Source organism: Puntigrus tetrazona, unplaced genomic scaffold (genome assembly GCF_018831695.1).
Source record: "Puntigrus tetrazona isolate hp1 unplaced genomic scaffold, ASM1883169v1 S000001004, whole genome shotgun sequence".
In the NCBI taxonomy this organism is placed as follows: Eukaryota; Metazoa; Chordata; class Actinopteri; order Cypriniformes; family Cyprinidae; genus Puntigrus; species Puntigrus tetrazona.
In genome coordinates, this window is record NW_025048599.1 from 750 (window position 1) to 28,422 (window position 27,673).

General features: G+C 37.8%; 1 non-coding gene and 20 pseudogenes across 1 annotated transcript; all 21 read left to right on the forward strand.

Moving 5' to 3' along the window:
• Nucleotides 1–6,171: 6,171 nt before the first annotated feature.
• Nucleotides 6,172–6,290, forward strand: LOC122340404 (annotated as a pseudogene).
• A 275-nt stretch (nucleotides 6,291–6,565) lies between these two features.
• LOC122340389 lies at nucleotides 6,566–6,682 on the forward strand (annotated as a pseudogene).
• Nucleotides 6,683–6,959: 277 nt separating this feature from the next.
• On the forward strand, nucleotides 6,960–7,079 carry LOC122340406 (annotated as a pseudogene).
• Nucleotides 7,080–7,357: 278 nt separating this feature from the next.
• LOC122340383 lies at nucleotides 7,358–7,477 on the forward strand (annotated as a pseudogene).
• A 269-nt stretch (nucleotides 7,478–7,746) lies between these two features.
• On the forward strand, nucleotides 7,747–7,866 carry LOC122340379 (annotated as a pseudogene).
• Nucleotides 7,867–8,142: 276 nt separating this feature from the next.
• On the forward strand, nucleotides 8,143–8,261 carry LOC122340369. Its single transcript, XR_006250221.1, has one exon. It is a non-coding gene; the product is annotated as a 5S ribosomal RNA (ribosomal RNA).
• Nucleotides 8,262–8,534: 273 nt separating this feature from the next.
• Nucleotides 8,535–8,656, forward strand: LOC122340395 (annotated as a pseudogene).
• A 273-nt stretch (nucleotides 8,657–8,929) lies between these two features.
• On the forward strand, nucleotides 8,930–9,049 carry LOC122340378 (annotated as a pseudogene).
• A 278-nt stretch (nucleotides 9,050–9,327) lies between these two features.
• Nucleotides 9,328–9,446, forward strand: LOC122340399 (annotated as a pseudogene).
• A 270-nt stretch (nucleotides 9,447–9,716) lies between these two features.
• LOC122340381 lies at nucleotides 9,717–9,835 on the forward strand (annotated as a pseudogene).
• A 272-nt stretch (nucleotides 9,836–10,107) lies between these two features.
• LOC122340377 lies at nucleotides 10,108–10,225 on the forward strand (annotated as a pseudogene).
• Nucleotides 10,226–10,499: 274 nt separating this feature from the next.
• On the forward strand, nucleotides 10,500–10,618 carry LOC122340380 (annotated as a pseudogene).
• Nucleotides 10,619–10,891: 273 nt separating this feature from the next.
• Nucleotides 10,892–11,010, forward strand: LOC122340393 (annotated as a pseudogene).
• A 279-nt stretch (nucleotides 11,011–11,289) lies between these two features.
• Nucleotides 11,290–11,412, forward strand: LOC122340401 (annotated as a pseudogene).
• A 659-nt stretch (nucleotides 11,413–12,071) lies between these two features.
• LOC122340398 lies at nucleotides 12,072–12,190 on the forward strand (annotated as a pseudogene).
• A 273-nt stretch (nucleotides 12,191–12,463) lies between these two features.
• Nucleotides 12,464–12,584, forward strand: LOC122340391 (annotated as a pseudogene).
• A 667-nt stretch (nucleotides 12,585–13,251) lies between these two features.
• On the forward strand, nucleotides 13,252–13,369 carry LOC122340386 (annotated as a pseudogene).
• Nucleotides 13,370–15,274: 1,905 nt separating this feature from the next.
• On the forward strand, nucleotides 15,275–15,395 carry LOC122340394 (annotated as a pseudogene).
• A 282-nt stretch (nucleotides 15,396–15,677) lies between these two features.
• On the forward strand, nucleotides 15,678–15,799 carry LOC122340405 (annotated as a pseudogene).
• A 10,848-nt stretch (nucleotides 15,800–26,647) lies between these two features.
• Nucleotides 26,648–26,766, forward strand: LOC122340407 (annotated as a pseudogene).
• Nucleotides 26,767–27,445: 679 nt separating this feature from the next.
• LOC122340374 lies at nucleotides 27,446–27,565 on the forward strand (annotated as a pseudogene).
• The last annotated feature ends 108 nt before the right edge of the window (nucleotides 27,566–27,673 follow it).

Here is a 27,673-nt window from a genome sequence, read left to right on the forward strand (position 1 = left end):
CCAAAGTTTGACCAGCTCTTTGCTTTCCCTTACTGCTTATTTAATTCAATTGCCTTTAAAGTAGCTGTTCTTTAAACAGAGTTTGACTGTTTTTAACTACTTAACTAATGCTCTTATCTTTAATGTAGCTCATTTTGAAAAAATTTTTTGCATTTCATTCATTACTTATTTAGTGTGCCTCACCTTAAAATAGGGGGCTTTTTGCAGCAGCTTTTGCTTACGGCCATACCACCCTGTTGGCGCTAGAGAGCACACAGGAAGTTGTTGGCTGCAGTAGGGAGAGGAAGGCTCTCCTCCATTTTGTGTTAATTTTTGTCTTTGTATTTTGCTTTTTTCTTTAGTTTAAGTTAGTTTTTTGTTTGTTTTTTTCAGTTATAAAACCACCCAACAGCAGCATTTTTGCTTGCTGGAGGGTGGTTACGCCTTTTTATTTTTCTCTTTTTATTTTTCTCTTCCTCTTTTTTCTTATTTTTTCAATGGACGGATTAACGGCAAACGACACTGGACTGGCACGAGGAACAAGCATGGCAAACGACTCTGGACTGGCACGAGGAAGAAGCATGGGAAACGATATTGGACTGGCACGAGGAACAAGCATGGCAAACGACACTGGACTGGCACGAGGAAGAGGCACGGCAAACGACACTGGACTGGATGGCGAGACACGTATGACAAACGACACTGGTCTGGATTACCGACAACGAGAAGAACATGGAAAAAACCTAGACACAAGAGACAAGTTTGGCAGAAGAAGATATTTAAAGGAGGCGACTGTGATTGTGAATGTGGAGAATGTAAGTGAGGTGAGAGCTGTGGATATTATAAAAGCGGTGACGGATAAATGTGGAAATGGGAAGATTTTGGCGTTAAGACCAAGGCAAGGAAAAGAATATGAACTTACAATGGAAAAGGAAGAAGCATGTGAGGAATTGACTGATGGACTTTTTAATAAAAGGGGTGAACTGCTAGATAAAAAAATTGCAAAATAGAGATTACGTTGTTTCCTTCATGCACCATGCCCGTCTATCTTGATGATAATAAAATTTAGGGAAATTGGAAGGATGGGGAGTTAATCCCATGTCAAATGTTAAAAGAAGATGCTACCCGGCACTGACATTGAGGACGGAACAAGGTTCCTAAAAGTTAGATTCCCAAAGAAGTGACATCGCTACATATAGCACAAAGTTGGAAACAGCCGAGGGGCCGCAGTATTTAGGTGATGCACAGCCATCAGGTGAAGACCTGTAGGCTGTGCATGAGCCCAGGACACCTGCTTAAAGAATGCCCAGATTTTAAGTGCTATAAGTGCGAGGAGAGGGGACATTTTGCAAGAGATTGCAATGCTGTCAGATGCCCGGAGTGTCATGGAGTTTTAAATAAATGTGAATGTTGGATGGAGGGAGAGGAAGGAGGTAGGGAAGATCGGATGGGCGGACAGGTGCATGAAGGAAACAACGAGGAGGAAAGACAAATTGATGAAGAACAAGAGGAAGAAGGACTACAACAAAAAGAAACAGAAGAGGAATCAGACAACATAGAGGAACGTGAAGGAGAAAAAGAGAATGACAAAGACAAGGAACAGACAACAGAACAGGACACTCAGTGGACGGAAATGGAAATAGCGGACAGTTTTAAAACTTTTCTAGATGATGTGGAGAGAGATGGACAAGGAATAGAAGTTCAAAGCAAAGAAATGGACAGTGAAGAAGAAACAAGGACAAACAGTATGGGAAAAGACAGAGGGGAGAGAGGACAAATAAGAAGGAGAACAATAAAGGTAAAACCAAACGTGGAAAATGCAAGGAAAAAATAATGACAAGTGCAAACAGGTATGAAGCGTTAAGAGGGCTGGAGGAGAAGATGGAGAATAATGGTTTTAAGTATTTATTTTTCTTTTTTAATGGTTTTTAGTTGTGTTACTTTTTAATGCAAGGGGACTGATGGACATGAGAAAGTTTGAAAGAGTGAAAGAAAATGTAAAGGAGAAGATGTTATCGCTTTGCAAGAAACAAATTGGAAAGAGAGTGTGATGGTGGACTATAAAAAGAAATGGGATGGAGATATTTTGTATAACAATGGAGATGGAAGGCTTGGAAGAGGAGTGGCTTTTTAATGAGAAAAAATGTTTTAATTCAAGCAATGTAGTGTATAAAGATAAGATGGGGAAATGTATGGTGGTTGAAGTAAATTGTGAAGGACGTGAACTGATTTTAGCCAATGTACACGCACCAACAGAAGAGAAAGAAAAGAAAGAGTTTTTAATGTTTTAAGAAATATTGTAAAGAAGTATAAAGAAATAATAATGATGGGGATTTTAATACTGTTTTTTAGTAAGCAGGATATGGCGGAGGGAATGGTTTTTAAATCAGACACAGGAGAAATGAATTAAAGGAACTGATGAGAGAAAATAACTTAATAGATGTGTGGAGGGAAATGAATGGAGGAAAAAGGAGTTTTCAAGAAGGCAAATAGTAGGGAACTTTATTTGTAAAACAAGAATTGATTATGTGTTATGTACAAGAAATGTAGGGAATTTTATTGAAAAATCAGATATGAAGAAACCAGTTTTAGTGATCATAAGTTTTTACGTTTTAAAATAGATTGGAGCAACATGCAAAGGGGTCCGGGAGTATGGATTTTAAATACAGAGATTTTAAAGAATGAAGACTATGTTTTGAAGGTTAAAGAGGTCATTGAAAAGGAAAAGGAAAATGAAATGTATACAGAGGATAAGAGAATCTGGTGGGAGAATGTCAAATTTTTAATCAAAAAATTTTCAATCAAATATTGTAGTACTTTGAGGAAATGCAAAAGGTTCAAAGAAAGAGAAATAAAGAAGAGTTTGGAAATTGAATTGAATAAAGAAAATAAAGACATACTAAAGATAAAGGAAATGGAGGGAAGACTGAAAGAAATAGAAGAAAAGAATATGAGGGGCGAGGTTAAGAAGCAAAGCTAAATATCTTGTGGAGGGTGAAAATGCACAAAATTCTTTTTTGATTTGGAAAAAAAGAAAGGGAAAGCTGATATTATAAAGGAAATACGAGGGAAAAATGGAGAAATTGTAGAAGGTAATGAAAATATTTTAAAAGAAATAAAGGATTTTTATGAGGATCTGTTTAGTGCAAGGGGCGTGGAAGAGAAGGAAAAAGAAACTGCTGAATCAGATAAAAGCAAAAGTAAGTGAGGAAGATAAAAAGATTGTGACCAAGTAATCAGAGAAGAAGAGATCGAAAGAGCAATAAATGAACTGAATAAAAAAAGAGTCCGGGAATAGACGGTTTGGGAACTGAATTTTATGTATGTTTTAAAGGGGTTTTAACAAAGATTTTAAATGAGGTTTTTAAAGAAATTTTTGAAAAAGAAGAAATTAATGAAAGAACGAGGATGGGGTTAATGAAGCTGGTATATAAAAGGAAGGTGAAAAATAGATTTAAAAAAACTATAGGCCAATTACAATGTTGAACACGGATCTTAAAATTTTAGCCAAGGTTTTAGCAAACAGATTAAAGGAAGTTATGCCAAGCATAATTGAAACAAACCAAGCATACGGAGTGAAAGGAAGGGATATAGATGACATAAAAATGAGTATAAGAGATACAATATGGTACATGAAGGATAAAGGTGAAGATGGATATATAATTAGTTTGGACTTTGAAAAAGCTTTTTGATAGGTGGAACACAGGTATTTATTTGAGGTTTTAAGGAGTTTTGGTTTTGGGGGAATTTTATCAAATGGATAGAGATTTTATACAAGGGTGCTTTAACAAGGATAAAATGTAATGGGTTTTTAACAGACTGTTTTAAAATCACAAGATCAATTAGGTAGGGTTGTCCGCTTTCAGCTTTACTTTATTCACTTGTATCAGAACCATTGGGACTGGCTATAAACAAAAAGAAGGAATAATAGGTATAGAAATTGACGAAAAACAATGAAGGGAAGGTTTATCAATATGCTGATGACACAACAATAATTGTAAAAGGAAAGGATAGTGTCAAAGAAGTTATGAATGTTGTAAAAGAATTTTGTAAAGGATCTGGGAGTAAAATAAATGAGGAGAAAACAGTATATATCAGATTTGGGAAAGCTATGATTTTAACGGATTGTTTTAACTTCAAGGAAGTGGAACAAATTAAGATTTTAGGAATTTTAATGGGGAAAATGAGAGAAAAGTAAGAGATGAAATGTGGGAGGAACTAGTAACAGAAATAGAGAGAAGGTTAAACTTTTGGAAACTGAGAACACTAAACTTAAAAGGGAAGGTTTTAATATTGAATGTTTTAATGGTTTCTAAGCTGTGGTATGTTTTAAATGTATCTGAGATGCCTTTGTGGACAGAAAAGAGGTTGAAGAAATGTTTTCTTGACTTTTTATGGGAGGGAAAACCAGCAAGAATAGTATATAATACGATTTTAGGGCGGTGGAAAAGGGGGATTAGGTTTAATGGATGTAGAACAGAGAAAAAATGCTTTGAGAGTTAAAATAGTAAAGAAATACCTACAAGAAGAGAGCAAATTTGAGTGGAAAAAACAATGAAATACTTTTAAACAAATGTGGAATTTTAACATGGGGATGGTATTTTATGGATGAAAACAAAAATTTGGATGACAGAAGGATTACCTGAGTTTTACAGAGAAATGTTTAGTGCCTGGGGAAATTTTTTAGTAAAATTGTATACAACCCTCAAAGAAGAGAAAACATTTTAAATCAACCCCTGTTCTTAAATAACAACATTTTAAAACAAGACAAAGAACTATTTTTTAAGAAATGGATGGAAGTGGGGATAACAAGAGTGAGAGATGTCTTGTATGAATTTAAAGAGGGTTTTTTACCAATACAATATATTGTGGATGCAATGGATGAAGCAAAAGAAGAATATAGCAAACAAGAAATAACAAACAAATATGAAATCCTTAAAAAGCAATACCTAAAGAGTGGATTAAAAGAATAGAGAGTACGGAAGAAGAGCAAACAGAGGAACATTTTAATGTGAAACTGGGGGAAAATTTTATGATTTTAAGGGATGTACTGTAAAAATGTTTTATTGTGTTTTTAGAGATGGTGTTTTTTAAAGAGCCAACTGTAAATAAGTACTGGGTGGAAAAATTCAACAATCTAAAAGAAGAATGTATATGGAGAAACATGAGGGGGAAGTGTGTCAAACAAAGTTGGAATGTTTGGAGTATTTTATAAGACACAAAGTTGTTTTTACTGAAGTTATTTTACAAAAAATAGGATGGAACAACATGCAATGTGCAAAGTGTGCAAAGAAAAGAAGAGGGGATTTTGGCATCTGTTTTTATATTGTAAGGAACTGGAGGCATTTTTAAGGAAATGTAAATGTTTAATCAAAGACTTGACTGAAGAATGGGATGAAAATGGAATGGAATGGAACAGAGTGTTGATGTTTGGATGGGAAAAGAAGTGTAAAACAAAGCCTTTATTAATCTGTTTGTGATGTTAATGAAAAGTGCAATATGGGAGAGGAGAATTGTGGCCAAAAAGGAACAAATTGTTTTGGATGTTTGGACTGTCTTTAAAAGGAAAACTGAAATATATATGGACAAATTGTATGTGTATTTTAAAAGTGAAAAATCCTAGATGCATTTTATGTTGTTTTTACACCTAAATGTCTATCGTGTTTTAAAAGATTTTATGTGGAGCTACCGGAGAGCGAAGAATTTGTTTAAATAATGTATGAAATTATGAGATATGTGATGTGGATATTGTAAAGAGAAAGTATGTTTTTATTGTATTTGATTGATTGAAAATATTTTAATAAAAAAAAAAAAAAAAAAAAAAAACCTGATCTCGCCTGATCTCAGAAGCTAAGCAGAGTTGGGGCCTAGTTAGTACTTGGATGGGAGACTGCCTAGAATACCAGGTGCTGTAAGTTTTTGAGTTTTTCACTACTTATCTAATACACTGGCCCTTAGTGTGGCCAAAGTTTGACCAGCTCTTTGCTTTCCTTACTGCTTATTTAATTCAATTGCCTTTAAAGTAGCTGTTCTTTAAACAGAGTTTGACTGTTTTTAACTACTTAACTAATGCTCTTATCTTTAATGTAGCTCATTTTGAAGTATTTTTTTGTATTTCATTCATTACTTATCTAGTATAATGGCACTTAGTGTGCCTCACCTTAAAATAGGGGGCTTTTTGCAGCAGCTTTTGCTTACGGCCATACCACCCTGTTCACGCCTGATCTCGTCTGATCTCAGAAGCTATGCAGAGTTGGGCCTAGTTAGTACTTGGATGGGAGACTGCCTAGGAATACCAGGTGCTGTAAGTTTTTGAGTTTTTTCACTACTTATCTAATACACTGGCCCTTAGTGTGGCCAAAGTTTGACCAGCTCTTTGCTTTCCCTTACTGCTTATTTAATTCAATTGCCTTTAAAGTAGCTGTTCTTTAAACAGAGTTTGACTGTTTTTAACTACTTAACTAATGCTCTTATCTTTAATGTAGCTCATTTTGAAGTATTTTTTTGTATTTCATTCATTACTTATCTAGTATAATGGCACTTAGTGTGCCTCACCTTAAAATAGGGGCTTTTGCACCAGCTTTCGCTTACGCCATACCACCCTGTTCACGCCTGATCTCGTCTGATCTCAGAAGCTAAGCAGAGTTGGGCCTAGTTAGTACTTGGATGGGAGACTGCCTAGGAATACCAGGTGCTGGCAAGATTTTGAGTTTTTTCACTACTTATCTAATACACTGGCTCCTTAGTGTGGCCAAAGTTTGACCAGCTCTTTGCTTTCTCTTACTGCTTATTTAATTCAATTGCCTTTAAAGTAGCTGTTCTTTTAAACAGAGTTTGACTGTTTTTAACTACTTAACTAATGCTCTTATCTTTAATGTAGCTCATTTTGAAGTATTTTTGTATTTCATTCATTACTTATCTAGTATAATGGCACTTAGTGTGCCTCACCTTAAAATAGGGGCTTTTGCAGCAGCTTTCTTGCTTACGGCCATACCACACCCTGTTCACGCCTGATCTCTGTCTGATCTCAGAAGCTACAGAGTTGGGCCTAGTTAGTACTTGGATGGGAGACTGCCTAGGAATACCAGGTGCTGTAAGGTGCCATGTGTTTTTCACTACTTATCTAATACACTGGCCTTTAGTGTGGCCAAAGTTTGACCAGCTCTTTGCTTTCCCTTACTGCTTATTTAATTCAATTGCCTTTAAAGTAGCTGTTCTTTAAACAGAGTTTGACTGTTTTTAACTACTTAACTAATGCTCTTATCTTTAATGTAGCTCATTTTGAAGTATTTTTTTGTATTTCATTCATTACTTATCTAGTATAATGGTACCCTTAGTGTGCCTCACCTTAAAATAGGGGCTTTTTGCAGCAACTTTCACTTATGCTACATGCCACCCTGTTCACGCCTGATCTCATCAGATCTCAGAAGCTAAGCAGAGTTGGGCCTAGTTAGTACTTGGATGGGAGACTGCCTAGGAACACCAGGTGCTGTAAGTTTTTAAGTTTTTCACTACTTATCTAATACACTGGCCCTTAGTGTGGCCAAAGTTTGACCAGCTCTTTGCTTTCCCTTACTGCTTATTTAATTCAATTGCCTTTAAAGTAGCTGTTCTTTAAACAGAGTTTGACTGTTTTAACTACTTAACTAATGCTCTTATCTTTAATGTAGCTCATTTTGAAGTATTTTTTTGTATTTCATTCATTACTTATCTAGTATAATGGCACTTAGTGTGCCTCACCTTAAAATAGGGGCTTTGCAGCAGCTTTCTTACGGCCATACCACCCTGTTCACGCCTGATCTCGCCTGATCTCAGAAGCTAAGCAGAGCTGGGCCTAGTTAGTACTTGGATGGGGAGACTGCCTAGGAATACCAGGTGCTGTAAGTTTTTTGAGTTTTTCACTACTTATCTAATACACTGGTTCTTAGTGTGGCCAAAGTTTGACCAGCTCTTTGCTTTCCCTTACTGCTTATTTAATTCAATTGCCTTTAAAGTAGCTGTTCTTTAAACAGAGTTTGACTGTTTTTAACTACTTAACTAATGCTCTTATCTTTAATGTATCTCATTTTGAAGTATTTTTTGTATTTCATTCATTACTTATCTAGTATAATGGCACTTAGTGTGTAGCTCACCTTAAAATAGGGGCTTTTTGCAGCAGCTTTAGCTTACGGCCATACCACCCTGTTCACGCCTGATCTCGTCTGATCTCAGAAGCTAAGCAGAGTTGGGCCTAGTTAGTACTTGGATGGGAGACTGCCTAGGAATACCAGGTGCTGTAAGTTTTTGAGTTTTTTCACTACTTATCTAATACACTGGCCCTTAGTGTGGCCAAAGTTTGACCAGCTCTTTGCTTTCCTCATTGCTTATTTAATTCAATTGCCTTTAAAGTAGCTGTTCTTTTAAACAGAGTTTGACTGTTTTAACTACTTAACTAATGCTCTCATCTTTAATGTAGCTCATTTTTGAAGTATTTTTTGTATTTCATTCATTACTTATCTAGTATAATGGCACTTAGTGTGCCTCAATTTTTAAAATAGGGCTTTGCAGCAGCATTTGCTTACGGCCATACCACCCTGTTCACGCCTGATCTCGTCTGATCTCAGAAGCTAAGCAGAGCTGGGCCTAGTTAGTACTTCTGGATGAGAGACTGCCTAGGAAATACCAGGTGCTGTAGGTTTTTGAGTTTTTTCACTACTTATCTAATACACTGGCCCTTTAGTGTGGCCAAAGTTTGACCAGCTCTTTGCTTTCCCTTACTGCTTATTTAATTCAATTGCCTTTAAAGTAGCTGTTCTTTAAACAGAGTTTGACTGTTTTTAACTACTTAACTAATGCCTTATCTTTAATGTAGCTCATTTTGAAGTATTTTTTGTATTTCATTCATTACTTATCTAGTATAATGGCACTTAGTGTGCCTCACCTTAAAATAGGGGCTTTTGCTGCAGCTTTCGCTTATGGCCATACCACCCTGTTCACGCCTGATCTCGCCTGATCTCAGAAGCTAAGCAGAGTTGGGCCTAGTTAGTACTTTGGATGGGAGACTGCCTAGGAATACCAGGTGCTGTAAGTTTTGAGTTTTTTCACTACTTATCTAATACACTGCCCCTTAGTGTGGCTAAAGTTTGACCAGCTTCTTTGCTTTCCTTTACTGCTTATTTAATTCAATTGCCTTTAAAGTAGCTGTTCTTTAAACAGAGTTTGACTATTTTTAACTACTTAACTAATGCTCTTATCTTTAATGTATCTCATTTTGAAGTATTTTTTTGTATTTCATTCATTACTTATCTAGTATAATGGTACTTAGTGTGTGCCTCACCTTAAAAATAGGGGGCTTTTTGCAGCAGCTTTCGCACGGGCCATACCACCCTGTTCACGCCTGATCTCGCCTGATCTCAGAAGCTAAGCAGAGTTGGGCCTAGTTAGTACTTGGATGGTAGACTGCCTAGGAATACCAGGTGCCAGTAGTTTTGAGTTTTTCACTACTTATCTAATACACTGGCCCTTAGTGTGGCAAAGTTTGACCAGCTCTTTGCTTTCCTCATTGCTTATTTAATTCAATTGCCTTTAAAGTAGCTGTACTTTAAACAGAGTTTGACTGTTTTTAACTACTTAACTAATGCTCTTATCTTTAATGTAGCTCATTTTGAAGTATTTTTTTGTATTTCATTCATTACTTATCTAGTATAATGGCACTTAGTGGGCCTCACCTTAAAATAGGGGGCTTTTGCAGCAGCTTTGCTTACGGCCCTACCACCCTGTTCACGCCTGATCTCGTCTGATCTCAGAAGCTAAGCAGAGTTGGGCCTAGTTAGTACTTGGATGGGAGACTGCCTAGGAATACCAGGTGCTGTAAGTTTTGAGTTTTTTCACTACCTATCTAATACACTGGCCCTTAGTGTGGCCAAAGTTTGACCAGCTCTTTGCTTTCCCTTACTGCTTATTTAATCCAATTGCCTTTAAAGTAGCTGTACTTTAAACAGAGTTTGACTGTTTTAACTACTTAACTAATGCTCTTATCTTTAATGTAGCTCATTTTGAAGTATTTTTTTGTATTTCATTCATTACTTATCTAGTATAATGGCACTTAGTGTGCCTCACCTTAAAATAGGGCTTTTTGCAGCAGTTTTAGCTTACGGCCCTACCACCCTGTTCACGCCTGATCTCGTCTGATCTCAGAAGCAAGCAGAGTTGGGCCTAGTTAGTACTTGGATGGGAGACTGCCTAGGAATACCAGGTGCTGTAAGTTTTTTGAGTTTTTTCACTACTTATCTAATACACTGGCCCTTAGTGTGGCCAAAGTTTGACCAGCTCTTTGCTTTCCTTACTGTTTATTTAATTCAATTGCCTTTAAAGTAGCTGTACTTTAAAACAGAGTTTGACTGTTTTTAACTACTTAACTAATGCTCTTATCTTTAATGTAGCTCATTTTGAAGTATTTTTTTGTATTTCATTCATTACTTATCTAGTATAATGGCACTTAGTGTGCCTCACCTTAAAATAGGGGCTTTTGCAGCAGCTTTCGCTATGGCCATACCACCCTGTTCACGCCTGATCTCGCCTGATCTCAGAAGCTAAGCAGAGTTGGGCCTAGTTAGTACTTGGATGGGAGACTGCCTAGGAATACCAGGTGCTGTAAGTTTTGAGTTTTTTCACTACTTATCTAATACACTGGCCTCTTAGTGTGGCCAAAGTTTGACCAGCCTTTGCTTTTCCTTACTGCTTATTTAATTCAATTGCCTTTAAAGTAGCTGTTCTTTAAACAGAGTTTGACTGTTTTTAACTAATTAACTAATGCTCTTATCTTTAATGTAGCTCATTTTGAAGTATTTTTTTGTATTTCATTCATTACTTATCTAGTATAATGGCACTTAGTGTGCCTCACCTAAAAATAGGGGCTTTTTGCAGCAGCTTTCGCCACGGCCATACCACCCTGTTCACGCCTGATCTCGCCTGATCTCAGAAGCTAAGCAGAGTTGGGCCTAGTTAGTACTTGGATGGGAGACTGCCTATGAATACCAGGTGCTGTAAGTTTCCTTTTGAGTTTTTCACTACTTATCTAATACACTGGCCCTTAGTGTGGCCAAAGTTTGACCAGCTCTTTGCTTTCCCTTACTGCTTATTTAATTCAATTGCCTTTAAAGTAGCTGTTCTTTAAACAGAGTTTGACTGTTTTTAACTACTTAACTAATGCTCTTATCTTTAATGTAGCTCATTTTGAAGTATTTTTTGTATTTCATTCATTACTTATCTAGTATAATGGCACTTAGTGTGCCTCACCTTAAAATAGGGGGGCTTTTTGCAGCAGCTTTTGCTTACGGCCATACCACACCTGTTCACGCCTGATCTCGCCTGATCTCAGAAGCTAAGCAGAGTTGGGCCTAGCTTAGTACTTCTGGATGGGAGACTGCCTAGGAATACCAGGTGCTGTAAGTTTTGAGTTTTTTCACTACTTATCTAATACACTGGCCCTTAGTGTGGCCAAAGTTTGACCAGCTCTTTTGCTTTCCTTACTGCTTATTTAATTCAATTGCCTTTTAAAGTAGCTGTTCTTTAAACAGAGTTTGACTGTTTTTAACTACTTAACTAATGCTCTTATCTTTAATGTAGCTCATTTTGAAGTATTTTTTTGTATTTCATTCATTACTTATCTAGTATAATGGCACTTAGTGTGCCTCACCTTAAAATAGGGGCTTTTGCAGCAGCTTTCGCCACGGCCATACCACCCTGTTCACGCCTGATCTCGCCTGATCTCAGAAGCTAAGCAGAGTTGGGCCCTAGTTAGTACTTGGATGGAGACTGACTAGGAATACCAGGTGCTGTAAGTTTTGAGTTTTTCACTACTTATCTAATACACTGGCCCTTAGTGTGGCCAAAGTTTGACCAGCTCTTTTGCTTTCCTTACTGCTTATTTATTTCAGTTGCCTTTAAAGTAGCTGTTCTTTAAACAGAGTTTGACTGTTTTTAACTACTTAACTAATGCTCTTATCTTTAATGTAGCTCATTTTGAAAATTTTTTTGTATTTCATTCATTATCTAGTATAATGGCACTTAGTGTGCCTCACCTTAAAATAGGGGCTTTTTGCAGCAGCTTTACTTTCTGCACATACCACCCTGTTCACGCCTGATCTTGTCTGATCTCAGAAGCTAAGCAGAGTTGGGCCTAGTTAGTACTTGGATGGGAGACTGCCTAGAATACCAGGTGCTGTAAGTTTTTGAGTTTTTTCACTACTTATCTAATACACTGGCCTCTTAGTGTGGCCAAAGTTTGACCAGCTCTTTGCTTTCCTTACTGCTTATTTAATCCAATTGCCTTTAAAGTAGCTGTTCTTTAAACAGAGTTTGACTGTTTTTAACTACTTAACTAATGCTCTTATCTTTAATGTAGCTCATTTTGAAGTATTTTTTGTATTTCATTCATTACTTATCTAGTATAATGGCACTTAGTGTGCCTCACCTTAAAAATAGGGGGCTTTGCAGCAGCTTTGATTACGGCCATACCAATTCTGTTCACGCCTGATCTCGCTCTGATCTCAGAAGCTGAGCAGAGCTGGGCCTAGTTAGTACTTGGATGGGAGACTGCCTAGGAATACCAGGTGCTGTAAGTTTTAGAGTTTTTCACTACTTATCTAATACACTGGCCCTTAGTGTGGCCAAAGTTTGACCAGCTCTTTGCTTTCCTTTACTGCTTATTTAATTCAATTGCCTTTAAAGTAGCTGTTCTTTAAACATAGTTTGACTGTTTTTAACTACTTAACTAATGCTCTTATCTTTTAATGTAGCTCATTTTGAAGTATTTTTTGTATTTCATTCATTACTTATCTAGTATAATGGCACTTAGTGTGCCTCACCTTAAAATAGGGGCTTTGCAGCAGCATTTGCTTACGGCCATACCACTTCTGTTCACGCCTGATCTCGTCTGATCTCAGAAGCTACAGAGTTGGGCCTAGCTTAGTACTTGGATGGAGACTGCCTAGGAATACCAGGTGCTGTAGGTTTTGGAGTTTTTCACTACTTATCTAATACACTGGCCTCAGTGTGGCCAAAGTTTGACCAGCTCTTTGCTTTCCTTACTGCTTATTTAATTCAATTGCCTTTAAAGTAGTTGTTCTTTAAACAGAGTGTGACTGTTTTTAACTACTTAACTAATGCTCTTATCTTTTTAATGTATCCCATTTTAAAGCATTTTTTTGTATTTCATTCATTACTTATCTAGTATAATGGCAATTCTAGTGTGCCTCACCTTAAAATAGGGGCTTTTTGCAGCAGCTTTTCACTTACGGCCCTACCACCCTGTTCACGCCTGATCTCGCCTGATCTCAGAAGCTAAGCAGAGTTGGGCCTAGTTAGTACTTGGATGGAGACTGACTAGGAATACCAGGTGCTGTAATTTTTGAGTTTTTTCACTACTTATCTAATACACTGGCCCTTAGTGTGGCCAAAGTTTGACCAGCTCTTTGCTTTCCCCTTACTGCTTATTTATTTCAATTGCCTTTAAAGTAGCTGTTCTTTAAACAGAGTTTGACTGTTTTTAACTACTTAACTAATGCTCTTATCTTTAATGTAGCTCATTTTGAAGCATTTTTTGTATTTCATTTATTATCTAGTATTGGCAGTGTGTGCTCACCTTAAAATAGGGGGCTTTTGCAGCAGCTTTCGCTTTACGGCCATACCACCCTATGTTCACGCCCTGATCTCAGCCTGATCTCAGAAGCTACTGCAGAGTTAGGCCTAGTTAGTACTTTTGGATGGGAGACTGCCTAGAATACCAGGTGCTGTAAGTTTTTGAGTTTTTTCACTACTTATCTAATACACTGGCCTCCTTAGTGTGGCCAAAGTTTGACCAGCTCTTTGCTTTCCCTTACTGCTTATTTAATCCAATTGCCCTTTAAAGTAGCTGTACTTTAAACAGAGTTTGACTGTTTTTAACTACTTAACTAATGCTCTTATCTTTAATGTAGCTCATTTTGAAGTATTTTTTTGTATTTCATTCATTACTTATCTAGTATAATGGCACTTAGTGTGCCTCACCTTAAAATAGGGGGGGCTTTTTGCAGCAGCTTTTTGATTATGGCCATACTACCCTGTTCACGCCTGATCTTGCCTGATCTCTGTGGCTACAGAGTTGGGCCTAGTTATACTTCTGGATGGGAGACTGCCTAGGAATACCAGGTGCTGTAAGTTTTTGAGTTTTTTCACCATTTATCTAATACACTGGCTCTTAGTGTGGCCAAAGTTTGACTCAGCTTCTTTGCTTTCCTCACTGCTTATTTAATTCAATTGCTCTTTAAAGTAGCTGTTCTTTAAAACAGAGTTTGACTGGTTTTTAACTACTTAACTAATGCTCTTATCTTTAATGTAGCTCATTTTGAAGTATTTTTTTGTATTTCATTCATTACTTATCTAGTATAATGGCACTTTAGTGCGCCTCACCTTAAAATAGGGGCTTTTTGCAGCAGCTTTCACTTAGGGCCATACCAAGAGCTGTTCACGCCTGATCTTTGCTGATCTCAGTATGCTACAGAGTTAGGCTGTCGTTAGTACTTGGATGCTAAAGACTGCCTGTAGAATACCAGGTGCTGTAAGTTTTGAGTTTTTTCACTACTTATCTAATACACTGGCTTAGTAGTGTGGCCAAAGCTTTGACCAGCTCTTTGCTTTCCTCAGAACAAGCTTATTTAATTCAATTGTCTTTAAAGTAGCTGTTCTTTTAAACAGAGTTTGACTGTTTTTAACTACTTAACTAAAATGCTCTTATCTTTAATGTAGCTCATTTGAAGTATTTTTTGTATTTCATTCATTACTTTATCTAGTGATAATGAACTTCTTAACAAGTGTGCCTCACCTGTAAAATAGGGAGCTTTTTGCAGCAGCTTTAGCTTACGTCATAATGCACTCTGTTCACGCCTGATCTCTGCCTTGATCTCAGTCAAGCTACAGAGTTGGGCCCAGTTAGTACTTTGACTTTTATGGGAGACTGCTGTAGGAATACTGAGCAGGTGCTGTAAGTTTTCCTAGAGTTTTTTCACTACTTATCTAATACACTGTCCCTCAGTGTGGCCAAAGTTTGACCAGCTTCTTTGCTTTCCTAGTTTTGGACTGCTTATTTAATTCAATTGCTTTAAAGTAGCTGTTCTTTTAAACAGAGTTTGACTGTTTTTAACTACTTAACTAATGCTCTTATCTTTAATGTAGCTCATTTTGAAGTATTTTTTGTACTTCATTTCATTACTTATCTAGTATAATCATGCACTTAGTGTGCCTCACCTAAAATAGGGGCTTTTGCAGCAGCTTTCGCATTATGGGCCATCCCACCCTCTGTTCACGCCTGATCTCAGCTGATCTCAGAAGCTAAGCAGAGTTGGGCCTAGTTAGTACTTGGATGGGAGACTGCCTAGGAATACCAGGTGCTGTAAGTTTTGAGTTTTTCACTACTTATCTAATACACTGGCTCCTTAGTGTGGCCAAAGTTTGACCAGCTCTTTGCTTTCCTCTCTCACTGCTTATTTAATTCAATTGTCTTTAAAGTAGCTGTTCTTTAAACAGAGTTTGACTGTTTTTAACCACTTAACTAATGCTCTTATCTTTAATGTAGCTCATTTTGAAGTATTTTTTTGTATTTCATTCATTACTTATCTAGTATAATGGCAATTTAGTGTGCCTCACCTTAAAATAGGGGGCTTTTAGCAGCAGCTTTTTGCACTTACGCCATACCACCCTGTTCACGCCTGATCTCGGCCTGATCTCAGAAGTTAAGCAGAGTTGGGCCTAGTTAGTACTTCTGGATGGGAGACTGCCCAGGGAATACCAGGTGCTGTAAGTTTTGAGTTTTTTCACTACTTATCTAATACACTGGCCCTTAGTGTGGCCAAAGTTTGACCAGCTCTTTGCTTTCCCCTTACTAAGTTTATTTAATTCAATTGCTCTTAAAGTAGCTGTTCTTTAAACAGAGTTTGACTGTTTTTAACTACTTAACTAATGCTCTTATCTTAATAATGTAGCCTCATTTTGAAGTATTTTTTGTATTTGTATTCATTACTTATCTAGTATAATGGACACTTAGTGTGTGCTGTCACCTTAAAATAGGGGCTTTTTGCAGCAGCTTTTGCTTCCCTTACATGGCCATAGCTCACAAACCTGTTCACTTAACCTGCTCTTATCTCTATTTGCATCTGATCTCAGAAGCTACAGAGTTGCAGCAGGCCTAGTTAGTACTTGATGAGACTGCTCTAGGAATACCAGGTGCTGTATAGGTTTTTGAGTTTTTTCACTACTTATCTAATACACTTGGCCCTTAGTGTGGCCAAAGTTTGACCAGCTCTTTGATTTCCCTTACTGCTTATTTAATTCAATTGGGCCTTTAAAGTAGCTGTTCTTTAAACAGAGTTTGACTGTTTTAAACTACTTAACTAATGCTCTTATCTTTAATGTAGCTCATCTTAAAGTATTTTTTGTATTTCATTCATTACTTATCTAGTATAATGGCACTTAGTGTGCCTCACCTTAAAATAGGGGTTTTTGCAGCAGCTTTCACACGGCCATACCACTCTGTTCACGCCTGATCTCCTGCCTGATCTCAGAAGCTGGCAGAGTTGGGCCTAAGTTAGTACTTCTGGATGGGAGACCTGCCTAGGAATACTTGCAGGTGCTGTAAGTTTTTGAGTTTTTTCACTACTTATCTAATACACTGGCCCTTAGTGTGGCCAAAGTTTGACCAGCCTCTTTGCTTTCCCTTACTGCTTATTTAATTCAATTGCCTTTAAAGTAGCTGTTCTTTAAACAGAGTTTGACTGTTTTTAACTACTTAACTAATGCTCTTATCTTTAATGTAGCTCTTTTTTGAAGTATTTTTTTTTTTGTATTTCATTCATTACTTATCTAGTATAATGGCACTTAACTAGTGTGCCTCCACCTTAAAAATAGGGCTTTTTGCAGCAGCTTTAGCTTTCACGGCCATACCACACCTGTTCACGCTGATCTCGTCTGATCTCAGAAGCCAAGCAGAGTTGGGCCTAGTTAGTACTCTTGATGGGAGACTGCCTAGGAATACCAGGTGCTGTAAGTTTTTGAGTTTTTTCACTACTTTATCTAATACACTGGCTCCTTAGTGTGGCCAAAGTTTGACCAGCTCTTTGCTTTCCTTACTGCTTATTTAATTCAATTGCTCTTTAAAGTAGCTGTTCTTAAAACAGAGTTTGACTGTTTTTAATTCACTTTCTAACTAATGCTCTTATCTTTAATGTAGCTCATTTTGAAGTATTTTTTTGTATTTCATTCATTACTTATCTAGTATAATGGAACCTAGTGCGCTCACCTTAAAATAGGGGGCTTTTGCAGCAGCTTTCTGTTTACGCACATCCCACCTTCTGTTCACGCCGATCTCGCCTGATCTCTGTAGTTACAGAGATGTGGGCCTAGTTAGTACTTGGATGGGAGACCTGCCTAGGGAATACCAGGTGCTGTAAGTTTTGAGTTTTTCCACTACTTATCTAATACACTGGACCCTTAGTGTGGCCAAAGTTTGACCAGCTCTTTGCTTTCCTCCACTGCTTATTTAATCTAATTGTCTTTAAAGTAGCTGTTCTTAAACAGAGTTTGACTGTTTTAAACTACTTAACTAATGCTCTTATCTTTAATGTAGCTCATTTTGAAGTATTTTTTTGTATTTCATTCATTACTTATCTAGTAAGTAATGGCACTTTAGTGTGTCCCACCTTAAAATAGGGGCTTTGCAGCAGCTTACTTTTTAGGCCATACTTCACCCTGTTCACGCCTGATCTCATCTGATCTCAGAAGTTACTAAAGAGTTGGGCCTAGTTAGTACTCTGGATGGGAGACTGCCTAGGAATACCAGGGTGCTGTGGGCAGTTTTTGAGTTTTTTCACTACTTCTATCTAATACACTTACTCCTTAGTGTGTGCCAAAGTTTGGACCTAGCTCTTTGCTTTCCTCATTCAGCTTATTTAATCTAACCTGCTTTTAAAGTAGCTGTTCTTTAAACAGAGTTTGAATTGTTTTTAACTACTTTAACTAATGCTCTTATCTTTAATGTAGCTCATTTTGAAAAAAGTATTGTATTTCATTCATTACTTATCTAGTATACTGGTAATTAGTGTGCCCCACCTAAAAAATAGGGGCTTTTGCAGCAGCTTACATTTACGGTACATACACACCCTGTTCACGCCTGATCTCTGGGCCTGATCTCAGAAGCTAAGCAGAGTTGGGCCTTAGTTAGTACTTGGATGGGAGACTGCCCAGGAATACCAGGTGCTGTAAGTTTTTGAGTTTTTCACTACTTATCTAATACACTGGCTCCTGCAGTGTACCAAAGTTTGACCAGCTCTTGCTTTCCCTCACTGCTTATTTAATTCAATTGCCTTTTAAAGTAGCTGTTCTTTTAAAACAGAGTTTGACTGTTTTTAACTACTTAACTAATGCTCTTTATCTTTAATGTAGCTCATTTTAAAGTGCATTTTTTGTATTTCATTCATTACTTATCTAGTATAATGGCAATTCTAGTGTGCCTCACCTTAAAATAGGGGTTTTTGCAGCAGCCACATTACATTATCCCACCCTGTTCACGCCTGATCTCGCCTTGATCTCAGTGAAGCTGCCAGCAGAGTTACCTAGTTAGTACTTGGATGGAGACTGCCTAGGGGAATACCAGGTGCTGTAAGTTTTTGAGTTTTTCACTACTTATCTAATACACTGGCCCTTAGTGTGGCCAAAGTTTGACCAGCTCTTTTGCTTCCCTTACTGCTTATTTAATTCAATTGCCTTTTGAAGTAGCTGTTCTTTAAACAGAGTTTGACTGTTTTAACTACTTAACTAATGCTTCTTATCTTTAATGTGTAGCTTCATTTTAAGTATTTTTTGTATTTCATTCATTACTTATCTAGTATAATGGCAATTAGTGTGCCTCACCTTAAAATAGGGGCTTTTGCAGCAGCGCTTCGCCATGGCCATACTCACTTCTGTTCACGCCTGATCTCTGCCTGATCTCAGAAGCTATGCAGAGTTGGGCCTAGTTAGTACTTGGATGGGAGACTGCCTAGGAATACCAGGTGCTGTAAGTTTTTGAGTTTTTTCACTACTTATCTAATACACTGGTCTCTTAGTGTGGCCAAAGTTTGACCAGCCTCTTTGCTTTCCTTTACTGCTTATTTAATTCAATTGCCTTTAAAGTAGCTGTTCTTTTAAACAGAGTTTGACTGTTTTAACTACTTAACTCAATGCTCTTATCTTTAATGTAGCTCATTTTGAAGTATTTTTTGTATTTCATTCATTACTTATCTAGTATAATGGCACTTAGTGTGCCTCTCACCAAAATAGGGGCTTTTGCAGCAGCTTTTCTGCTTACGGCCATACCACTCTGTTCACGCCTGATCTCGCCTGATCCTGAAGCTACAGAGTTGGGCCCAGTTAGTACTTGGATGGTAGACTGCCTAGGAATACCATGGTGCTGTGTAAGTTCTTGAGTTTTTTCACTACTTATCTAATACACTGGTCCTTAGTGTGGCCAAAGTTTGACCAGCTTCTTTGCTTTCCTCCTTACTGCTTATTTAATTCAATTGCCTTTAAAGTAGCTGTTCTTAAACAGAGTTTGACTGTTTTAACTACTTAACTAATGCTCTTATCTTTAATGTAGTCTCATTTTGAAAGTATTTTTTTGTATTTCATTCATTACTTATCTAGTATAATGGCACTTAGTGTGCCTCTACCTTAAAATATGGGGCTTTTTGCAACAGCTTTCGCCACAGACATACTACATTCTGTTCACGCCTGATCTCGCCTGATCTCTGCAGCTTTCAAGCAGAGCTGGGCCCAGTTGGGTACTTCTTCTGGATGGGAATGTACCCAGGAACACCAGGTGTCTGTAAGTTTTTGAGTTTTTTCTACCACTTTATATCTAATACACTATCTCTCAGTGTGGCCAAAGCCTCACTCAGAAATTCTGCTTCCTCTTACTGGGCTTTCTAATCCAATTGTTTTCTTGTAAGTAGCTTTTTTTGTTCTCAAACAGAGTTTTGACTGTTTCTTAACTACTTAACTACCGCTCATATCCTTAATGTAGCCTATCTTTAAGTATTTTTTTGTATTTCATTCATTACTTATCTAGTATAATGGCAATTCTAAAGTGCGGCTCACCTTAAAATATGGGCTTTTTGCAGCAGTTTCTCGCATGCCATACCACACTCCTGTTCACGCCCTGATCTCGCCTCTGATCTCAGAAGCTAAGCAGAGTTGGGTCTGTAATTTTAGTGGCTCTTCATGGAGACTGTCTAGGAACATTATGCGCTATAAGTTTTGAGCTTTTTCACTACTTTATCTAATACACTGGTCTCTTGTGTGTGGCTAAAAGTTTGACTAGCTCTTTGCTTCCTTTATTTGCTTATTTAATTCAATTGTTTTTAAAGTAGCTGTTCTTTAAACAGAGCTTGGACTGTTTTTAACCACTTAACTAATGCTCACCCTTAATGTAGCTCATTTTAAGCATTTTTTTGCATTTCATTCATTATTTATCTAGTATAATGGCAATTCTGTAGTGTGCCCCACCTTAAAAATAGGGGCTTTTGCAGCAGCTTTCACATATGGCTATCCTACCTCTTGCTCACGCCTGGGATCTCGTCTGATCTCAGGCTACAGAGTTAAATCAGCGAAGTGCAAGGATGGGGAGACTGCCTTAGGAATACCAGGTGTGCTGTAAGTTTTTGAGTTTTTCTACTACTTATATCTTAATACACTGTCTTCAGTGTGGCCAAAGTTTCACTAGCTTCTTTGATTTCCTTACTGCTCGCCTAATTCAATTGTCTCTTTAAAGTAGCTGTTCTTTAAACATAGTTTGACTTCTTTTAACTCATTTAACTAATGCTCTTATCTTTAATGTAGCTCATTTTGGAAGCATTTTTTTGTGGTTCAGTCATTACTTACCTAGTATAATGGCAATTCTAGTGCGCTTCCCACCTTTAAAATAGGGGCTTTTGCAGCAGTTCGCATTTTCACGGCCATACCACACTTGTTCACGCTCTTGGATCTCTGTCTGGATCTCAGAAGTTGGTGCTGCAGATGTTATTTAGTTAGGTACTTGATGGGAGAGACTGCTCTAGGAACAACTAGTGGTGCTGTGTAAGTTTCTGAGTTTTTTCTACTACTTCTATCTAACACACTGGTTCCCTAGTGTGGCCAAAGTTTCACCCACAGCTCTCTTTGCTTTCCTTTTATCAAGCTTATTTAATCTAATTGCCTTTGAAGTAGCTGTTCCTTAAACAGAGTTTAATTGTTTTTAATTACTTAACCAATGCTCTTATTTTTACCGCAGCTCATTTTGAAGTATTTTTTGTATCATATTCAATACTTATTCAGTATAACGGCACTTAGTGCGCCTCTACCTTAAAATAGGGCTTTTTGCAGTAGCTTTTAAGCCACGGCCATCCCACCCTGTTCACGCTCTTCGACTTCTGCCTCGATCTCAGAAGCAAGCAGAGCTGGGCCCAGTTAGTAAATTTTGATGGGAGAGACTGCCTAGAAATACCAGGTGCTGAAAGTATTGGAGTTTTTCTACCACTTATTCCAATACACTGGCCCTTGTGTGTATTCAAAGTTTGACCAGCTCTTTGCTTTCCTTACTGTTTATTTAATTCAATTGTCTTTTTAAAGTAGCTTTTCTGTTCTTAAAAATATAGTTTGACTGTTTTTGAATTACTTCTAATTCAATGCTCTGGTCTTTAATGTAGCTCATCTTTGAAGCATTTTTTTTGTATTTCATTCATTACTTATCTAGTATACTTGGCACTTAGTGTGCCCTTGCAATTTTAAATAGGGCTTTTTTGCAACAGCTTTTGCCACGGACGACTGCTTGTCTCGCCCACGCCCCTGATCCTCTGCCTCCTGATCTCAGAAGCTGGCGCAGAGTTGGGCCTAGTTAGTAATTTGGATGGGAGACTGCCTAGAAATACCAGGTGCTGCAAGTTTTTGAGTTTTTTCACTACTTCATCTAACACACTGTCTCTCAGTGTGGGCCAAAGTTTGACCAGCTCTTTGCTTCTCTCACTGCTTATTTAATTCAACTGCCTTTAAAGTAGCTTTTTCGTTTCAAATGAGTTTGACTGTTTTTAACTACTTAACTAATGCTCTTATCTTCTAGTAATGCAGTCCATTTTAAAGCAGTTTTTTGTATTTCTGTCATTACTTATCTAGTATAAATGGGCAATTTAGTGTGCCCCACCCAAAATAGGGGCTTTTTATGTTAGCTACCACGGCCATACTACACTCCTGTTCACGCCTGTTCACGCCTGATCTCAGAAGGCAAGCAGAGTTGGGCCCAGTTAGTACTTGGATGGGAGACTGCCCCAGGAATACCAGGTGCCGTGTAAGTTTTTGTCGTTTTTCTACTACTTATCTAACACACTGGCCCTTAGTGTGGCCAAAGTTTGACTGAGCTTCCTTGCTTTCCCTTACTGCTTATTTAATTCAATTGCCTTTAAAGTAGCCGTTCTTTAAACAGAGTTTGACTGTTTTTAAATCACTTAACTAATGCTCTCATCTTTTAATGTAGCTCATTTTGTAGTATTTTTTGTATTTCATTCATTAGTTACTTAGTATAATGGCAATTTAGTGTGTCTCACCTTAAAATAGGGGCTTTTTGCAGCAGCTGCTACATGCCATACTAATTCTGTTCACTTCTGATCTCGTCTGATCTGTGAAGCTACCAGAGTTAGCTTCCAGTTAGTACTTCTGGATGTGGGAGACTGCCGAGGAACAATTATGTGTTGTAAGTTTTGAGTTTTTTCACTACTTATCTAATACACTATTCTTAGTGTGTGCATGCTAAAGTTTGACCAGCTCTTTGCTTTCCTTACTGCTTATTATAATTCAATTGCCTTTAAAGTAGCTTAGTTCTTTAAAACAGAGTTTGACTGTTTTAAACTACTTAACCAATGCTCTTATCTTTTTAATGTAGTCATTTTGAAGCATTTTTTTGTATTTCATCCAATACTTTATCTAGTATAATGGCACCCTAGTGTGCCCTCACCTGTAAATAGGGGCTTTTTGCAGCAGCTTCGCTTCACGGCCATCCCACCCTGTTCACGCCTGATCCTTGGCCTGATCTCAGTAGCTGCCAGAGCTGGGCCCCAGTTAGTACTCTGGATGGGAGACTGCCTAGGAATACCAGGTGCTGTAAGTTTGAGTTTTTCACTACTTATCTAATACACTGGTCTTCAGTGTGGCCAAAGTTTCACCAGCTCTTCTGCTTTCCTCACTTCTGCTTATTTAATTCAATTGCCTTTAAAGTAGCTGTTCTTTAAACAGAGTTTGACTGTTTTTAACTACTTAACCAATGCCTTATTTTTAATGTAGCTCATCTTAAAGTATTTTTTGTATCTCATTCATTACTTATCTAGTATAACAAGCAATTTAGTGTGCCTCTACTTTAAAATAGGGGGCTTTTGCAGTAGCTGCTACACGGCCATCCCAGACCTTGTTCACGCCTGATCTCGTCTGATCTCAGAAGCTTGGCAGAGTTGGGCCCTAGTTAGTACTTGATGGGAGACTGCCTAGGAATACCAGGTGCTGTAAGTTTTCGAGTTTTTCACTCACTTATCTAATACACTGGTCTCTTAGTGTGCGGCTGCAAAGTTTGACCAGCTTCTCTTTGCTTCTCCCTAATATCAAGCTTATTTAATCTTAATTGCCTTTAAAGTAGCTGTTCTTTAAACAGAGTTTGGACTGTTTTTAACTACTAACTAATACTTTATCTTTAATGTAGCTCATTTTTGAAGTATTTTTGTATTTCCATTCATTACTTATCTAGTATAATGGCACCTTAGTGTGTGCTTTTCACCTTAAAATAGGGGCTTTTGCAGCAGCTTTCGTTGACGGCCATACCACCCTGTTCACGCCTGATCTCGCCTGACCCCAGAAGCTTCGTGCAGAGCTGGCCCTAGCTAGTACTTGATGATGGAGACTGCCTAGAATACCAGGTGCTGTGTGCTTTGGAGTTTTTTTCACTACTTATCTAATACACTGGCCCTTTAGTGTGCCAAAGTTTGACTCCAGCTCTTTGCTTTCCTTTACTGCTTATTTAATCTGAATTGCCTTTGAAGTAGCTGTTCTTTAAACAGAGTTTGACTGTTTTTAACTACTTAACTAATGCCTATTATCTTTAATGTAGCTCATTTGTGAAGCATTTTTTTGTATTTCATTCATTACTTATCTAGTAGCACTGGCACTTAGTGTGCTCTCACCTTAAAATAGGGCTTTTGCAGCAGCTTTCGCTGACGGCCATCCCACCCTGTTCACGCCTGATCTCTGTTTGATCTCAGAAGCAGTATAGCTGGGCCTAGTTAGTACTTCTGATGGGAGACTGCCTAGGAATACCAGGTGCTGTAAGTTTTGAGTTTTTTCACTACTTATCTAATACACTGGCTCTTTAGTGTGGCCAAAGTTTGACTAGCTCTTTGCTTTCCTTAACTGTTTATTTAATCTCAATCTGCCTTTAAAGTAGCTGTTGCTTTAAACAGAGTTTGACTGTTTTTAACTACTTAACTAATGCTCTTATCTTTAATGTAGCCATTCTGGAAGTATTTTTTTGTATTTCATTCATTACTTATCTAGTATAATGGCAATTAGTGTGCCTCACCTTAAAAATAGGGCTTTTTGCAGCAGCTTGCCATGTGATCCATACCACCCTGTTCACGCCTGATCTCGCCTGATCTCAGAAGCTACAGAGTTGGGCCTAGTTAGTACTTGGATGGGAGACTGCCTAGGAAATACCAGGTGCTGTGTTTTGAGTTTTTCACTACTTATCTAAAATACACTGGCTCTCTTAGTGTGGCCAAAGTTTGACTCAGCCTCTTTGCTTTCCCTTACTGCTTATTTAATTCAATTGCTTAAAGTAGCTGTTGCTTTAAACAGAGTTTGACTGTTTTTAACTACTTAACTAATGCTCTGATCTTTAATGTAGCTCATTTTGAAGCATTTTTTTGTATTTCATTCATTACTTATCTAGTAAAATGGCACTTTAGTGTGCCTCACCTTAAAAATAGGGGCTTTGTTGCAGCAGCTTTTGCACGGCCATACCACCCTGTTCACGCCTGATCTCGCCTGATCTCAGAAGCTAAGCAGAGTTGGGCCTCCTAGTTACATTTCTTCTGATGGGAGACTGCCCAGGAATACCAGGTGCTGTAAGTTTTTGAGTTTTTTCAATACTTATCTAATACACTGGGCCTCTTAGTGTGGCCAAAGTTTGACCAGCCTCTTTGCTTTCCCCTTACTGCTTATTTAATTCAATTGCCTTAAAGTAGCTGCTCTTAAACAGAGTTCTGACTGTTTTTAACTACTTCTAACTAATGCTCTTATCTCTTTAATGTAGCTCATTTTAAAGCATTTTTTTGTATTTCATTCATTACTTATCTAGTATAATGGCACTTAGTGTGCCTCACCTTAAAATAGGGGCTTTTTGCAGCAGCTTTCACTTACGCCATACCACCCTGTTCACGCCTGATCTCGTCTCCTGATCTCTCAGAAGCTGGGCAGAGTTGGGCCCAGTTAGTACTTGGATGGAGACTGCCTAGGAATACCAGGTGCTGTAAGTTTTGAGTTTTTTCACTACTTATCTAATACACTGGCCTCTAGTGTGGCCAAAGTTTGACCAGCTCTTGCTTTCCTTACTGCTTATTTAATTCAATTGCCTTTAAAGTAGCTGTTCTTTAAACAGAGTTTGACTGTTTTTAACTACTTAACTAATGCTCTTATCTTTAATGTAGCTCATTTTAAAGTATTTTTTTTTTTGTATTTCATTCATTACTTATCTAGTATAATGGCACTTAGTGTGCTCCTACCTTAAAATAGGGGCTTTTGCAGCAGCTTTCGCCACGGCCATACCACCTCTGTTCACGCCTGATCTCGCCTCTGATCTCAGAAGCCAAGCTGAGAGTTGGGCCTAGTTAGTACTTGGATGGGAGACTGCCTAGGAATACCAGGTGCTGTAAGTTTTGAGTTTTTTCACTACTTATCTAATACACTGGCCCTTAGTGTGGCCAAAGTTTGACCAGCTCTTTTTGCTTTCCTTACTGCTTATTTAATTCAATTGCCTTTGTAGTAGCTGTTCTTTTTAAACAGAGTTTGACTGTTTTAACTACTTAACTAATGCTCTTATCTTTAATGCAGCTCATTTTGAAGTATTTTTTTGTATTTCATTCATTACTTATTCAGTATAATGGCACTTAGTGTGCCTCACCTTAAAATAGGGGCTTTTTGCAGCAGCTTTCGCTTTCTTTACGGCCATCCCACCCTGTTCACGCCTGATCTCGCCTGATCCTCTGAAGCTACTAGAGTTGGGGCCTAGTTAGTACTTGATGGGAGACTGCCTAGGAATACCAGGTGCTGTAAGTTTTTGAGTTTTTTCACTACTTATCTAATACACTGGCCTTTAGTGTGGCTAAAGTTTGACCAGCTCTTTGCTTTCCCTTTACTGCTTATTTAATTCAATTGCCTTTAAAGTAGCTGTACTTTAAACAGAGTTTGACTGTTTTTAACTACTTAACTAATGCTCTTATCTTTAATGTAGCTCATTTTGAAGTATTTTTTTTGTATTTCATTCATTACTTATCTAGTATAATGGCACTTAGTGCGCCCTCACCTTAAAAATAGGGCTTTTTGCAGCAGCTTTCGCTACGGCCATCCCACCCTGTTCACGCCTGATCTCGTCTGATCTCTGAAGCTAAGCAGAGTTGGGCCTAGTTAGTACTTGATGGGAGACTGCCTAGGGAATACCAGGTGCTGTAAGTTTCTTGGAGTTTTTTCACTACTTATCTAATACACTGGCTCTTTAGTGTGGCCAAAGTTTGACCAGCTCTCTTGCTTTCCCTTACTGCTTATTTAATTCAATTGCCTTTAAAGTAGCTGTTCTTTAAACAGAGTTTGACTGTTTTTAACTACTTAACTAATGCTCTTATCTTTAATGTAGCTCATTTTAAAGTATTTTTTGTATTTCATTCATTACTTATCTAGTATAATGGCAATTTCTAGTGTGCCTCACCTTAAAATAGGGGCTTTTTGCAGCAGCTTTCGCCACGGCCATACCACCCTGTTCACGCCTGATCTCAGTCTGATCTCAGAAGCAAGCAGAGTTGGGCCTAGTTAGTACTTGGATGGGAGACTGCCTAGGAATACCAGGTGCTGTAAAAGTTTTGAGTTTTTCTACTACTTATCTAATACACTGGCCCTTAGTGTGGCCAAAGTTTGACCAGCTCTCTTGCTTTCCTTTACTGTTTATTTAATTCAATTGCCTTTAAAGTAGCTGTTCTTTTAAAACAGAGTTTGACTGTTTTTAACTACTTAACTAATGCTCTTATCTTTAATGTAGCTCATTTTGAAGTATTTTTTTGTATTTCTATTCATTACTTATCTAGTATAATGGCACTTTAGTGTGCCTCACCTTAAAATAGGGGCTTTTGCAGCAGCTTTTGCTTACGGCCATACCACCCTGTTCACGCCTGATCTCGCCTGATCTCAGAAGCCAAGCAGAGTTGGGGCCTAGTTAGTACTTGGATGGGAGACTGCCTAGGAATACCAGGTGCTGTAAGTTTTGAGTTTTTTCACTACTTATCTAATACACTGGCCCTTAGTGTGGCCAAAGTTTGACCAGCTCTTTGCTTTCCTCACTGCTTATTTAATTCAATTGCCTTTAAAGTAG